The sequence below is a fragment of the Monodon monoceros genome, unplaced genomic scaffold (assembly GCF_005190385.1).
Source record: "Monodon monoceros isolate NGI ecotype Baffin Bay Population unplaced genomic scaffold, NGI_Narwhal_1 Super_Scaffold_21, whole genome shotgun sequence".
NCBI lineage: Eukaryota > Metazoa > Chordata > Mammalia > Artiodactyla > Monodontidae > Monodon > Monodon monoceros.
Genome location: NW_021703778.1, coordinates 48294236 through 48312004, shown reverse-complemented (window position 1 = coordinate 48312004; position 17769 = coordinate 48294236).

Genomic DNA, 17769 nt, shown 5'->3' with positions numbered 1-17769 from the left:
AAAAATCACTGAATAAGAACAACATAATAAATAAAAGAATTTAAAAATGAGGATAGTTCAGGGGACCTCTGGGACAGCATCAAGTATACTAACATTCCTATAAACGTGCCCCAGAAGGAGAACAGAGAGAGAAAAGGACAGAAAACATATTTGATAAAATTATGGCTGAAAATTTCTCTAACATGAAGTAGGAAACAGATACGCAGGTTCAGGAAACACAAAAAGCCCCAAATAAGATGAACCCAAAGACACCCACACCAAGATATATCATAAATAAAATGGCGAAAGTTAAAAATAAAGAGAGAATTTAAAAGGCAGCAAGAGAAAAACAAAAATTCATATACAAGGGGACCTCATAAGGCTATCAGCTGAAATTTCGGTAGAAACTTTGCAATCCAGAAGGGAGTGGCATGATATATTTGAAGTACTGAAAAGAAAAAACCTACAACGAGGGATACTCGACCCAGCAACATTATTATTCAGAATTGAAAGAAAGATAAAGAATTTTAAAGACAAGCAAAAATTAAAAGAGTTCATTACCACTACACTGGCTTTACAAGAAATGTTAAAGGAACTTCTCCAAGCAAAAATGATAAGGCTATGACAAGAAATAAGAAAATACATGAAGGAGAGAATCTCACTGAAGGTAAAGGTAAATATATAGTAAAGATATTGTATCAACCACTTAAGCTACTACAAAGGTTAAAAGACAAAAATTGTAAAATCAACTATAACTACAGTAAACAGTAAAGGGATACATATAAAGACGTAAAATATGACACTGAAACATAAACTGTAGGGAGAGGGATAAAAAATGTAGAGTTTTTAGAATGTGTTTGAATTTAACTATCAGTTTAAAGCAAGCATCTGTTAAGAGAATGAAAAGACAAGTCACAGACTGGGAAAATTATTTGCAAAGCATATATCTGATAAAGGACTTGTATCCAGAATACATAAAGAACTTTAAAAATTCAATATAAAAACAAATAAATCAATAAAAATAAATGGCCTGGGACTTCCCTCGTGGTCCAGTGGTTAAGACTCCACCCTCCCAATGCAGGGGGCCTGGGTTCAATCCCTGGTCAGGGAAATACATCCCACATGCCACAACTAAGAGCCCTCATGCCACAACTAAGATCCAGCACAGACAATAAATTAATTAATTAAAAAAAATAAATGGACCAAAAATTTGAGTAGATACTTCAGAAAGATATATGGATGGCAAATAAGCACATGAAAGTTGCTCAACATCATCAGTCCTTAGAAAATGCAAATTAAAAGCACATTGATCTACTATTACACAACTAATAGGATGGCAAAAATTGAAACCAATCATACCAAATGTGGGTGGGAATTCGAGCAGCTAGAACTCTTATATACTGTTGGTCGCAATCTAAGATGAAGCAGCCACTTTAGAAAACAGTGTGGCAGTTTCTTGTGGGAGGCGGGATGAGAGGTAGCAGGAAGAAAATGTGTGGAGGTTAGGGGAAGGGGAGAAAAAGGGGTTACAAAAGGGAGCAAGAAAACTTTTGGAGGCAACAGATCTGTTCATTATCTTGATTGTAGTGATTTTTTCACGTGTATACATATATCACAACCTACCAAGGCTGTGGCTTTTCTAGGGTAGAGGGTCTTGTATGCCATGCTTGGGATCTGGAACTTGATCCTATTAGATGGTAGGATGAAAGGATGTTCAACAGGGAGGTGACATGGTGGTACTGACTTTTTAGATAAAATGCTTTTATGGTCATGAGGTAGTACTTGAAGGAGACAAGGCAGAGAAGCCAAGGTGGGCCTGGGCTAGGGTAGCCATAGTAACCATAGAAAGGAGGAAAGGGTTTGGAGACATGGCAGAAATGCTTTAGGAGTGATGTGCCAAGGAGATTTCCAAGGTTTCAGTGAAGAAGATGGTGGTTGATTGTATTTGTCTTCGGTCTATGTGCATACATGGTGGTAATGAAGGGGCCAGTAGTAGGGTGATGGCAAAACTGTCAGATATTCGTCATTCCTGATTCAAGAAGTCCTCAGGATTGGGGGAACAGCAGTGAGGGAGAGGAAGAAATTGGGCAGATTTTCTCTTCCCCTCCCACTTCTCCTTCCCTTCCTTCTCCTTTTCCCTCTGGCTCTGAGCAGGCCCCAACCTGTTTAGTAGGTACTAACTGGGCTGCAAGGAAATCCAGGTGCTTCTGGAACTGGAAATAATTGTGAAAGATGATTACTGAGTCACTGGTCATGAACTCCTGGGCATATTTTGTTTCTGTACATGAGCCATGCCCTCTGGGGTTAGGATACTGCCTTCTGCTGATAACAGCACAGGGACACTGATGAGCATCCACTCTCACGGACACATGGGTCCTCCAGAGCCCTTTGAATTCTTCCATTGTTTGCATTTTGTTCTTCCTGCCACTCGGTTTCTTGGGTGGAGAATAATCTTTCCAACATCCAGCCTAAATGACTTTGTTTGAAGGACTTTGTATTTCCATGATGGGCTGAAACCTAAAGGTACTTAGTAGCTCAGCGGAAGATGAAAGGTGCTGAATTTTAATCAAGGGATTTTTTTCTTTCATTTTCCACATCGCCAGATATAGTCCTCCTTCTGCCTTTCGTTTTATCAGATATTTACAGCACCAAGTGGCACTTAAACTAGTGTACAGTGTCACTCAGTCTGATTGGAAATGTACAGCATGGGAGCCTCCAGTGTTCCTTGGCTCCAGATGTCATTCTCAGAATGGTTAAGCTAAGAGATTGACTAGCATGCAAAATGTGTAGATGCAGGCTTGAAAATATCGAACTGGGTGATTCTTCTGGGAGACTGGCTTTGAATGGCAGGGGGGAGGTAGCCCACAGCTCTTATGAAAGATACCAGCACAACTACTGAGCTTTTCTCCAGAGGTTTAAACACAGTACTAGGTGCCAACACACACTTCATTTCCATTCACAAGCATTTCTTGTTAAGTGAAAACATTATTTACTGAAGGAAGTAGAATCCCCACATTTGAAGTATCAAAATATGCTGATACTTCTCTCATCCTGAAAAAACCAACAACCCAAGTCAATTTTTCTTGACCCATTTACCCAGCTAACTACCACGCTTTTTCTCTGCCCCACTTAGACCAAATTTCTCAAAATAGTTGTCTGTATGCTCTGTCACTAACCTCTTGCCTCCTCTACTTCCTTATAGGATAGACTCTTATCAAGGTCAAGGGCAACCTCCTTTGGCCAGTTCTCAGTCCTCATCTCAGGTGACCATGATCAGCGTTTGATATGCTCTCCTCACTTGTCTTCTAAGATGCCCAACATTTCCTTGGCTTTTCTTCTGGCTCATGAGCTACTTTTCTTCAGTCTACTCTACTGGTTCTTCTTCTTTTCTCTAAACTTTTGCTTTTGCTTGTACCAAACTCAGTCCTTTGTCCTCTTCTCTATCTAAACTCTGCTTATGGTCAGAATTTCATTTTATGGCCTTTTATACTATCTACATGCATGTGATGGGCAAATTTACATCTCCATCCTAGACCACATTCCTGAATTCCAGGCCTTTATCTTATGCTGCACCCTGGACCACTCACATCTCCCTTCAAGAAAGAACTACCCTTTAACCTGAAGGAGTACAGTTGGCCGTAAGCCTCCAGCTTCTGCCCTTTCAAGATCTGCTGCCTTATTTGAGCTGAAGCCATGCTCTCCAGAGCCAGTCCCCAGCCAATGACTAAAGACAGTAAGGTTATGTAGGCCTGGCCATTTCTGCCCAACGCGGGAATTCTCTAACTGGCAAACAACTCCAGAGCACTCTGCTGGCTTGGCCAAGACTTGTCAGATCTGCCTCGTAATCTGTACCTCTCCTTGCTAAATCCTGCTTCTTCCCTCTTTAATTATAGCAAGTGTTGCTTCCAATAAACTTTGTGGACTTCCAACTCTGTCTCACTGTCTGCATCCTGGAGAACCCCACCTGAAAATAGCCAACTACCTACAACAGATTTGCTAGTTTGTCTGTTAGGCACTGAAACGTAATATGTCAAAAATCAAACTCCTGTTCTGCCTCACTTAACCTGCTCCATAGCAACCTTTTTTTTTTTTTTTTTTTTTTGCAGTACGCGGGCCTCTCACCGTTGTGGCCTCTCCCGTTGCGGAGCACAGGCTCCTGATGCGCAGGCCCAGCGGCCATGGCTCACAGGCCCAGCTGCTCCGTGGCGTGTGGGATCTTCCCGGACCGGGGCACGAACTCGTGTCCCCTGCATCAGCAGGCGGACTCCCAACCACTGCGCCACCAGGGAAGCCCCCGGGAAGCCCCCGGGAAGCCCCCATGGCAACCTTCTTTATCTCAGGGGATAGCAAGTTTATCCTCCAGAAACTCAGCCAAGAACCTTCTTTCTTTCTCTCATGATCCACCTCTAATCCATCAGAATGTCTTTGATGTGCTGGATCAAAACATATCCAGGCTGTGTACATTTCTCCCTGTCCACTGCCTGGACCTTGGATTATGGCAGTACCCACTAACAGGACTCCCTATTTCTTCCCTTGCCCCTGTAGTTGACTCAGCCTGAATATCCTTTGAAACCGTCTTAGGTCAGTTACCCTAAAGCAGACTACAAGATAAAAATTCAGGAACACTTTGGTTATTTAAGGAAAAGCTCCCCAGAGAAACAAATAAGAGAATGAAGAGAGGGTAAGGAAGGGTGTGACTGTGACAAAGTTTCAGCCACAGCCTGATCCAGAGCAGGGGTGCTCTGGAATTCATTTGTCCCCTAGAGTTTGTCTATCTTGAAGGAAAGGTACTGAGCACTAATTAATTACAGGTTCCAGGCTACCCAGAGAGATATAAATCCTCAGGCACTTCTTTTCCTCTGTCCTGGAGTCAAGGCCTCAGTTGTCCAAGGACAATTCTCCAGAGAAAAACCAGAGGTGAGTTTGTGAGAAGAAAAAACACTCAGAAGTCACGGGAGGGGTGCACCAGAGGGGCCAAAGAATTGGATAAAGCTATAAATGTTTGCTATAAAAACATAAATCAGATTATTTTGCCTATTTGATCATAACCTGCAAAGGTTCCCTATGTCCCATCTAATAAGCTTAAGACTTTTCATTGGCCTGTTAAGTTCTGACATGCTCTGTACCTCACTCATACTACCTGTCTCCTCTCATCCACTGCTACTTTGCTACTCTTCCTCCCTCATTTCCCTCTGGCCACACTGGGCTCCCACTACATTTCTAACTCTCCAGGCACTTCCTCACCACAGGACCTCTGAACTGGTTGTTCCCTCCCCTGGAATGCTCTTTCTCTAGATAACTGCATTATTATGTCTTCTACTGCTCATAAATCTTTGTCCAAAGGACAATTCCCCAATGAGGTGAGATTTCCTTAATTTCTTGGGTCCCTTAATTAAACCTGTAATCTACCTTCACTGTGATCCACTGCTTGTTTCTTTTAATTGAAGTATAGTAGATTTATAATGTTAGTTTCACGTGTATAGCAAAGTGATCAAGTTATATATATATGCGTGTATATATACACACATATATATTCTTTTTCAGATTCTTTTCCCTTATAAGTTATTACAAAATACTGAGTATAGTTACCTGTGCTATGCAGTAGATCCTTGCTGGTTATCTATTTTATATATAATATTGTGTATATGTTTATCCCAACCTCCTAATTTGTCCCTCCCCCACTTCCCCTTTGGTAACCATGTTTGTTTTCTATGTCTGTGGGCCTATTTCTGCTTTGTAAATAAGTTAATTTGTATCATTTGTGTCTTTGTTGTAGATTCCACATATAAGCAATATCACATGATATTTGCCTTTGACTTATTTCACTTAGTATGATGATAGCTAGGTCCATCCATGTTGCTGCGAATGGCATTATTTCATTTTTTTTATGACTGAGTAACATTACATTGTATATATATATACCACACCTTTATCCATTCCTCTGTCAGTGGACATTTAGGTTGCTTCCGTGTCTTGGCTGTTGTAAATAGTGCTGCAATGAACGTTAGGGCCCATGTATCTTTTCAAATTATAGTTTTCTCTGGATGTATGCCTAGGAGTGGGATTGAAGAATGTGATCCATTGTTTTTCTGATCCCTCTCACTCATCTATTTTTTCCGTAGAATTTACCATCTTATAATACACTATAATAACGTAGCTGTTTATTATGTTTATGGTGTCTCTTCTATGCCATGTCAGCTCCAGGATGTCTGTTTTATTCACTGATGCAGACCAAGAACCTATAATGGTACCTTACATGTAATAGGTTTCTCAATAAATAATGATTGGATCGACACTAAAAAGTCGAATAAGGATTGATACTCCCTGCTGGACATCCTAACATCTGCTACTTAAAGTGGTAAATGTTTTTAAACTGCTGTATTTCACTACTTTGTGAACTAAGGCACACTCTACACCAAGGGTGATTTCTTAAGGATGCTTCTTCATGATGCTTAGTTCTGGAGGAATGAGTTAGGACTTTGGATGAATAAAGCAAATGTCCTAGGAAAAAAGAGGTTCACCATTTTATCCTAAAGGCCAGTGATATGCTGATGCAAGCTGCCTGAGGGTGGAGACATGTGCCTTTTCCTCTGTATATTCAGCTCTTTTCTTCCCTGTATACTTATATGCATTGAGTAAGTATTCAATAATTACATGTTGAATGAATGAATGAATGAATGTATCACCTGTTTGTCTTTTCTTCTCTTATAACTTTCTTTTGTCCAAGCGGGGAGAGGTTCATTTGACCAGTGAGACCAGCTCTGACCCAGGTCCAAGTGTCAGTCTTGCACCTGAGGGTAATTTCACTGCTGGTCAGTCTTGGTGTGGTTCTGCTCTGGTTGTGTGCTAGGAACTGTGCTCTTTGCGGTCAAAGCCCTGGTCTTAGAACAAAGCTTCTCCGTGAGTTTCTGGACACTGCTGTTATATCCTCTGCTTCTGTCCTTTGCCTGCATAATACCTTCAAGAATAATGTTGGCTCTTATTCTTTCAAACTGAGCCCCCTTCTTTTTCCTACTATCCAACACACACACACACACACACACACACACACACGCACACGCACACGCACACACACACACACACACGCACACACACATCCCAGGACCTCCTCTGAGGACAGAACACAGATGGCTGCTGGTGGACTTCCTTCTTGCTTGCTTTATGGTGCCTCCCAGCCTGGTCTCTCCCAAATGACCTATCTCTGGACTTTAAATCCTGTGATGATTGTTTGCCTGGAATGTGACTTGTTTCTGGAAATTTTAGTTTTTTGTTCTGTATCTGGCTGGATGTTCCCTTATTACCAGCTTCTAAAGCTCATACCCCCAACATCTATCCCTATGTTACTTACAAAGCAGATACATTTTTAGGTTTTAATTTGGTCTACCTTGTCCTATTATAATTAACCTTTCTCACCTGGCCAGGCAACCAGAAAGCCTGGCCAGACTTACTTTCTGGCTTACACAGAAAGTAAGCCATACGTTAATTAGAGAAACCCAGATGTAACTTAAAAATCCAGTCTCAAATTTGTGCAGACCCAATGACTAGATAGAAACAGCTTTACCTGTGTTAAAGTATCATTGGGATGACTTGGTTCTGCCTCTGAAGCTCCCTCCATTTGGTCAACATGAATATCTCTAGACACACCATTCACTTTCTGCTTTAGAGTTTGACAGACTTGAGTGGTTGTAATGAACACAATCAGGAATTCTGGAGCTCACATTCCCCTTTGATCAGGATTTCCTGTGACAGTCCCCTGTGTGCTGCATCAGGAGATTCCACGTCTATTTCAAGACTGCAGTCAGTTTGTGAGACCCCCCCCCACCCACCGCCCGCTTCAAAGCACATACAAATGAGGACACCTGCCGTCTGCATTTCAGGAAAATGGATGATAAGGAAGAAAGATGCTGTTTAAGCTAAGGATTTGCAATTTCATCAAATTGCTTTGAAATGAGTATTTTGCATTTTAAAAGGCTCTATTAACAATAGAACCACTGAAATATCCCCATAGTGAAGAAGGTGGGCTAGACTCGCTCGTGTCTAGGTTATAAATACAGCTATTATTAAGTTCAGATTTAATAAAGCTAACATTTCTCTTTTGGTTCCTATTTCATCATGAGGCAAGAAAAAAACTAGAGACATGGGGTATTTGTATAGGTAAGACCCTAAGAGGTCACTATTCAGGAGTCTTCAAACTATGCACATGGAGTCCCAGAATTCTCACTGTTACTTCCAGGGGTAGGACAGGGTAGGGTACAGACTGTTGAAGTTCGGGACAAAGTTGTTAAATGGCCAAGGCTTTGGGTCAACAGGTCCACTTTTCCTGGTGTAAATATTAGTGTTGTTATTTCTTTTGAATAAGAAGACTATTTTAAATAAACTTTATTTTTAGAGTATTCTACGTTTATAGAAAAATTGTTTAGAAAGTACAAAGAGTTCCCTTAAACCCTCTTACCACCCACAGATGACTTCTCCTTTTATTGACAGCTTGCATTAATGTGGTACCTTTGTTACAATTGATGACTCAATATTGATACATTATTATTATTATTTACTTAGAATAAAACTAACCACAAATAAAATGAACACCTATGAGATTACATTTATTTATTTATTTTTGGATACATTATTATTAACTAAATTCCTAGTTTACATTGGATTCACTCTTTGTGTTGTACATTCTGTGGGTTTTGAAGAATGTGTAATGATGTATATCCATCATTACAGTTTCATACAGGATAGTTTCACTGTCCTAATAAAACCCCTGTGCTCCACCTATTCATCCCTCCCCAAAAACCCTGGCAACCACTGACCTTCTTACTATCTCTATAAGCTTGTCTTTTCCAGAATGTCATATATTTGGAATCATACAGTATGTAACCTTTACAGGCTGGCTTCTTTTACTTAGAAACATATATTTAAGGTTCCTCCATGACTTTTGGTCACTCGATAATTAATTTTATTTTATTGCTGAATAATACTCAATTGAATGGATATACCAATTTGTTTATTGATTCATTCAATAAGGAAGGACTTCTTGATTGATTACAGTTTTTGGTAATTTTGAAGAAAGCTGCTATTAACATTCATGTGCAGAGATGTGTGTGTGTGTCTGTGTGTGGATATAAGTTTTCAGCTCATTTAGGTAAATATCTAGGAGTGAAATAACTGGATCACATGGTAAGTCTATATTTATTTTTGCAGGAAACTGCCAAACTGACTTCCAAACTGACTGTACCATTTTACATTCCCATCTGCAATGAATGAGAGTTCCTGTTACTCCACATCCTCACAAGCATTTGACATTGCTGGTGTTTGGGATTTTAGCCCTTCTAGCAGGTGTATGGTACCATGCCACTGTTGTTTTAATGTGAAATCCCCTAATGGCATCTGTATATCTTCTTTAGTGAGGTGTCTGTTCAGATCATTTACTCATTTTTTAAACTATATTGTCCATTTTCTCATTGTTGAGTTTTAAGTGTTTAATCAGTTTGAGCTACTAATTTAGAATAAGAAAACTAAGATTTTACCTTCATATGTATTTTGCTTTATAGATTCCTCCTCCAACACTCTTACTTTCTTTGTGTAGATCTGAGTTTATGACCTATATCATTTTACTTCTCTATGAAGAACTTCTTTTAACATTCTTGCAAGGAGTATCTACTGACAGCCAATTCCCTCAATTTTTGTTCTTATGAGAAAGACTTTATTTCTTTTTCATGTTTGAAGGATAATTTCCCTGGATTCTTAATTCTGTTTTTGGTTTTTAAAAAAATTCAACATTTTATTTCACTCCATTCTTTTTGTGTGTTCACAGTTTCTGAAGAAAACTATGATGTAATTCTTGTCCTTGTTAATCTACAAGTAAGGTAATTTTTTCTTCTGGCTTCTTTCTAGATTCTCTTTGATTTTCTCCAGTTTGAATATGATATGCTGAGGTTTAGAATTTTTCTTCTTTATTCTGCTTAGTGTTCTCTGAGCTTCCTTATCTGTGGTTTGTTGTGTAGCATTAATTTTATAAAAATCTCAGATACTATTTCAAATATTTCTTCAGTTTCTTTCTTCTGTTTTTTATTATTATTATGTGTGCCAGCAAATTAGATGACCTAGGTGAAATGGAAATACTTCTAGAAAGACAAAAATTACCTAAATTGACTCAAGTATAAATAGAAAATTTCAACAGACTTGTAACAAGTAAAGAGTTTCAATAAGTAATCAAAAACAATCCAACAAAGAAAAGTACAAGACCAGATGGCTTCACTGGTGAATTATACCAAACATTTAAAGAATAATGAACATTAATCCTTCTCAATCTTTTACAAAAAAAATATAAGAGGATGGAACACTTCCTAACTCATGATTCCAGTACTGTTCTAATCAGAACAAAGGCACATAAAAACATAACAAGGAAAGGAAACTATATACCAAAATGCCTTATGAAAATAGATGAAAAAAATCTCAATAAAATACTAGCAAACAAAATCAACATCATATTAAAAGGATTATTCATTATGAATAAGTGGGGTTTATTCCAGGAATTCAAGGGTGGTTCAACATAAGAAAATAAAAAAGTGTAATACCTCACACTAATAGGACAAAAGAAAAAAAATCACATGATGATCTCAATTGATTCAAAAGAGGCATTTGACAAAATTCAATGCTCTTTCAACAAATTAGGCATAGAAGGGAAATTCTTTAACATGATAAAGGACATTTATGAAAAGCCCAGAGCTAACATATATTCATTGATGAAAGGTGGAAAATTTCCTTTCTCCCTAAGGTCAGGAACAAGACAAGGATGCCAATTTCCACTTCTACTATACAATATTGTCCGGGGAATTGTAGACAGAGCAATTAGGCAAGAAAAAGAAATAAAAGATGTCCATATTGGAAAGGAGGAAGTAAAAGTATCTCTTGTCAAAGATGACATGATCCTATACATAGAAAGTCCCAAGAATCCACAAGAAATTTCCAAGACATAATAAACTCAGAAAAACTGCTGGGTACAAGAGTAAGACACCAAAAATCACTTAGTTTGCTATATTTTAGTAATGACCAATGTGAATGGAAATTAAGAAAAAAATTCCATTTACAGTAGCAACTGAAAGAAGGAAATAACTGGGAATAAATTTAACGAAGGAAGTAAAGGACTTATACGCTGAACACTATAAAATATATCTGAAAGAAGAGGCCCTAATAAATGAAAATACATCTCCATGTCATGGATTGGAAGACAAAATTGTGTCAATACTACCCAAAGTGATCTACAGATTGTAATTCAAACCAAATTATGACACTTTTTTTATAATAAATGGAAAAGCCAGTCTTCAAACTCATATGAAATTTTAAGGAGCTCTTGTTAGCCAAAACAATCTTGAAAAAGAAGAACAAAGTTTGAAGAATTACACATTCTGAATTCAAAATTTACTACAAAGCTACAGTAATTAAAACAATGTGGTACAGGCATAAGAACAGACAGATGAAAGGATGAATAAAATCTGGTATATACATGCAATGGGACATTATTCAGCCAGGAAAATGAACAAAATGCTGATTCATGTCACAGCACGGATGAATTTTGAAAGCACTATGTTAAGTGAAATAAGCCAGTTACAAAAGTACAAATATTTTATGATTTCACTCACATGAAATATCTAAAATATGCAAATTCATAGAGACATAAAGTACATTAGAGTTTACCAGAAGCTGAAGGAGGAGAGGATGAGGATTTATTGCTTGATGGCTACAGAGCTTCTGTCTGAGATGATGAACAAGTTTGTAAATAGATGGGGGTGATGGTTGCATATCATTGTAAATGTAATTCATGACAAGAGTTGTACACTTCCTCTTCTTTTTTCTTCTTCCTCCTCCTTTCCCTCCTCCTCTACCTTATAACAGCTTTATTGAAGAGTAATTTTTATATCATAGTATTCATCCATTTTAAGTGTTCAATTCAGTGAATTTTAGTAACTTTACCATGGGGTGCAATCATCACTATAAATAAGTTTTAGAATATTTTCATTCCCCCAATGTGATTGCTCAGACCCATTTATAGTTAACCCCCTCCCCCACACCTACCCAGTTCCTGCCTCCAGTCCCAGGCAACCAATAATCTAGTTTCTATCTCCATAGATTTTCCATTTTTGGGCATTTGAAATGTAATTTTACAATATGTGGTCTCTTGTGTCTAATTTCTTTCATCTTGGATGATGATGATGTTTGTCCATGACATAGCACATGCCAGTAGTTTGTTTCTTTTTATTATTGAATACTGTTCCATTGGATGGCTATACCACATTACTTCTATCCATTCATCAGTTAATGGACATTTGGATTGTTTCCAGTTTGGGTTATTAAGAATCATGCTGCTGTGAACACTTGTGCACAAGTATTTGTTGTGCACATGTTTTCATTTCTTTTGGATGTATACCTAGAAGTGGAATTGCTGGATCATGTGAAAGTTTTATGTTTGACTTTTGGAGACACTGCCAAATTGTTTTACAACCTAGCTTCACCATTTTACAATTCCATCAGCAATGTGTCAAGTTCTCATTTCTCCACATCCTCTCCAACATACGTTATTACCGGTCATTTATTATCGCCATGCTACTATGCATGAAGTGGTATTTCACTGTAATTTTAATTTGCATTTCTCTAATGACTAATAACATTGAGCATCTTTTTTTGTGCTTATTAGACATTTGTATATCTCTGGATAAATGTCTGTTCAAATTTTTGCCCACTTTTTGTTTGTCTTCTTACTATTAGGTTGTAGATATTCTTTGTAAATTCTGGATACAAGTCTTTCATCAGGTGTGTGCTTTGCAACTATTTCTGAGTTGTTTGATGAGAAATGTGTGGAGGCCACTGAGTGTGGACTAACAATGGTGGGAAGCACTATAACATAGAACACCATGCAGCATGGCATCCACAGCTCTTTTTCCACAAACGGCATTTCTTCTAGTAATGTCTATTTATGTGAAAAGTCAAGCTATTTATATTGTCAATTGGATACAGGGAGTGTCTCTTGGATGGCAGGAAACCATGCAGACATTCTTCCCTGCTAGATTTGGAGGTGGGGTGGGGTTGTGGGGGAGGGAAATGGCTTCTTGTATCAACTGATAACAAAACAAGCTCCCAAAGAAATCTTCCAGCTGGTTACAAATAATTTTATAATACAGAAAAAACATGGCTTTGAATATACATGGATTACTTATTCCTTATTGGTATTTTACTGACATCTCCTGAAGTGTGCTGCCTGTAGGTGTGCAGAGCACAGGTGTACAGGCCTGCCTGTTATATACTTCTTTGGAATAGGCCTTCAACATCTGTCAGACAATGTATTTCAAAGTCATGACTTTCTTCATTTTCTCTGATCTGGTCTGAAAACACTTGTCATTTTGTGAAAGCAGTATTTTATAACGTGTGAAAAATGAGAATAGAATCAGCTCTGTAAAATAAATACAATTCACTCTGGCTCTTGGAGAGTGAACAAATGTCAGTGTTGACACAATGCTTGGAACTTTCCTTTTACTAATTTCCTTTAAGTACTTACGTCCTTAGTTGGGTATGTAGCTACCCAGAGACTTACAGGGCAGTTTTTCCATAGTGTTCTTCTCTTTCTCACTTTGTGTCAGTTTGTCACCCAAAATAACCTAAAATAAATACCATCCTAAATATAATTAGCATCCTAATATGAACAGCATCCTAATATAGTGTCCTAAATTTCTACCTAAATTAAAAGCCTAATGCATTACTTTCCCACTTTTCTAAATCTGCTTTCCTACTTGTTTGACTGTTTCACTTTTTGGTGGGAACATTCCACAGGGTAATACACTTGTGGCTAAAATTCCAGAGAAACCTTGTGGAATCCAGTGAGATGATCCTTGCAAATGTTTTAGCTCCTCAGGGAAAATCTAGGCTACTAAGAAGCATTAGGCCAGTCTAATTCTATTCCATTGGTAAAATTTCCATTGTTTTGTGTGAAAGTTGTGAATTCTTACTTCCTTCCTCACTGGCAAACTTTAAGCATTCATTAGAGTGGGGCAGTAGGCATGTGCTCCAGCATCATTCCCATGTTAAATTTCCACATTCCAGAGAGGGACAAACAGGTATAATTGTTAAAATTGCAATCATATTGTTAAATGTATGTGAAAACTCTTAAATATGTTGTGACACATAATTCCGTTTTTTTTCCTCTGGGACAATAGAAGAACTTCATCTTTTATAAAGATAGAAAAATGGAAAATAAAAACAAAGACAGTGAGCATGAGTAGAAGGACCTTTTCCTGCTCAAATTACTACCACACCACAACCCCCCTTTGGGGCCTTCCCATTCCTCTAACTTTTTTTTTTTTTAAGCATTGATCCCTTGAAACAGGATGCTCATGAAAATCAAATCAAGATGAAACAAAAAAATGGTAGCAATTATTCATACTTCTTTTAGGTATTTGACATTTCTCTTCTTAAAAGAGCTCAAAATTGCTTCTACATATTGATTTGCACCAACAATACCCATATGAAGAAGAATGGAGCTAATTAATCACTCAGCATTAGATGCAGGAATACTGAATCACTGAAAAAACTACCATGAACCCTACCTTAGGCTGAACGTGAAAGAGTTGTTTACTATGTTTAAGTAAACTGAATCACTTTAAATACACTAAGAGGTTTGTATATTTACAAACAGGCTGAACTGTAGGAAGTGATCAAGCACAGTATTTCAGTGTCGGTAACTGTTCTGATGGGCTTGTTCTGTGAGTATGGAACTTAGCATGTGTCCCTGCACTTGGAGCATGGCTGCTCCTTTCTGTGCTGCAGAGCATACTCTTCACACCCATGGTAGTGGTGTGGGGGGAAAATGAGGGAAATAGTCTCATGACTTGGAGGTCATCTGTTGGCCCTTTGTCCTCTTCACCCAGTGATCCTCAAGGAGCTAGACCCTATAGGTGATCAGAAAAAAGGTCATCCTGTTCCTGAAATCTTACCCAAATTGAGCCCTGTTGGAGATCAACCAAGATGAAAGCAGTATCTGATAAACATCATAAAGAAGCACCAAGTTTTGATTTTATGGAACTAACATATTCCCTCATGCCACACCCAATGAAGAAGTTCTCACATTCTTGGTCTTTTGGGGTCCATATATCTAGATCTATATCTGCATCTAAATCTATATTTTATATATATATATATATATCTTCTCCCTCTTTTCTAACGTTTCTTTAATCTCCCATCTTTCTCTCCAAGAGCCTCTTCATTACCCGATTACTCTCTACTTCCATCTGTCAGTCACCTGCTCCTTTTCAGAGAAAGGAGCATAATGTACAGAGGTGGGTACTTGTTCTTGCTTGTCCTTTCACTTATGTGATGCCACGACCCACTTCAACTGCTTAGAGTGTAACAGGTTAGTTTGTTTTAAAGTTTTCAAATTAGCCCCTAGTTACCCTCCAAGTTCAGATGAGCAGGATCTTCAGCTTATTCAGGCACCAATCATTTGTTTAAGAACTCGGGGACTTAGTCAGTCTGCAGGGACCAGTTCTGTTCATGATCCTTTGCCTATAGATAAGTGCTGAATCGAATCAGTTTGTTATCAGGTCCCAAGGCCCTGGTTGCCACTGTTTTGGGGCTGTGAAGAAGGCACTGTTGATGCAGATAGCTGCAGAAAACACCAGGGATTTTTTTGTGAGCAGGTGGTCCATCTCTCTAGTGTCCTTCTTGGCCAGGGTATGCCATCTTGGGCTCTTCCGGCTACAACCCTTCAGGTGATACTTGTATGCTTAGCCAACCCCTGCACATTGTTGATAGACCACCTACTGTGCTTTCCTTCCTCATTAACTACGCTCTTAGCACACTTTCCTTTCTACTCCTTGAACCCCCAAGGCTTATTGGCTCTCTAGAATATCTGTCCAAAAGATTCCTCTGCCTGGAAATGTTTTGCCCCTGCTCTCAGTAGAAGGTAAGCTCCTTGGGTGCCCAGACATAATCTGTCTTTTAAAATTCTGTATTCTCAGTTCAGAGAACATTGCCTGGTATATAGTAGGTAAATATTAGCCATAAAAAAAACCCCAGGGCTTCCCTGGTGGCACAGTGGTTGAGAGTCCGCCTGCCGATGCAGGGGACACGGGTTCGAGCCCCGGTCCGGGAAGATCCCACATGCCGCGGAGCGGCTGGGCCCGTGAGCCATGGCTGCTGAGCCTGCGCGTCCGGAGCCTGTGCTCCGCAACGGGAGAGGCCACAACGGTGAGAGGCCCGTGTATCGCAAAACAAAAAAACAAAAACAAAAACAAAAAACCCCAAAAACACTGGTAGTGAAGAGAAGGGACAGAAAATTGACAGACTTATATCTATAAGAAAATATGTTTGAAAAAATAATTTATCTGAATAAAGGTTCTTTCTTTCCTCCATTGTTCTATTCCCTCTGTCCCACTCCCTCTTTTCTTTCCTCCTTTTCTTAACTTGGTCTTTATTTGTACATTGTTTAAAAATGGAGCCAGGTAGATACCAGAGAATAGCATGTAGAAAATTTAGGCATTATGATTCATTGTTCTTGGCTTATTCACTTTACGCTTTTTTTTTTTTTTTTTTTTGCGGTATGCGGGCCTCTCACTGTTGTGGCCTCTCCCGTTGTGGAGCACAGGCTCCGGACGCGCAGGCTCAGCCGCCATGGCTCACGGGCCCAGCCGCTCCGCGGCATGTGGGATCTTCCCAAACCGGGGCACGAACCCCTATCCCCTGCATCAGCAGGCGGACTCTCAACCACTGCGCCACCAGGGAAGCCCAGCTTATTCACTTTAAACTGACCTAAACAAATTAATAGAGTTATAATTGTCATCGTGTTGTAAATTAGGTTTTATATTAATCGAACATATATAGTTAACAAAGGCAAATAGCTCTACAAGTCTTAGAATGATAGATGGCTATTTATTCTGATAGTTTCCTCCATATTCCTAAAAATATTTAATATATTGATTTTTCAAATTTTTATATATCATCTATTAATATCCTGCTATGAAGTATTAGTATTTAGTTCTCTTTCACTTTCCCTCTCTCCCTCACTTGCATTAACCTCCTCCAGTGTTTCTAATATTGCTAAATCAATATTAAGTGTTTACATTATTATGCCTATGAAAAACTGTTCACAGACAAACTACCTAGAGTTCCACAATTAAAATACTCTCTTGTGAAACTTTTGGTTTTCTTGTGAGTTAAAAATTGCATTAGTTGCTTAAATTTCTATGCACCCATCATTTATTTGTTCTTAAATTCTCTAACAAAGCTGTAAAGCTCCTCATAATAAGAGAAAACACATCCAGTAATATATCAGTTCCAGTTTTTTTTCTTTTTTCTCTTGAAGATCTTCCTCCATATTCCTGATCCAAATTGGGAAGGTTGCAGTCTAAGCCAGTGATCTGCAAACTTTTTCTGTAAAGGACCGGATGGTAAATATTTTAGGTCTTTGTTGTAATAGTTCAATACTATCATTGGAGCAAAAAAACAGCTGCAGACAATAATTGAATGAATGGGCATAGATTTGTCCAAATAAAACTTTATTTAATCAGAGTGTCATCCTGCTACCAGAGTTTTTTGACTCCAGCCCTAGGTCCACTTTCCAGTTATCATCATAGACCTCTTCTCACCATCAATCTCAGAAGGCCATTCATGTCCCTCCTATATGGGAGTCTCCATTTCTGAAGCTCATTTTTTCCTATTTCTTGTTTTTTTTTTTTTTTTTTTTTTTTTTTTGCCGTACGCGGGCTTCTCACTGCTGTGGCCTCTCCCGTTGCGGAGCACAGG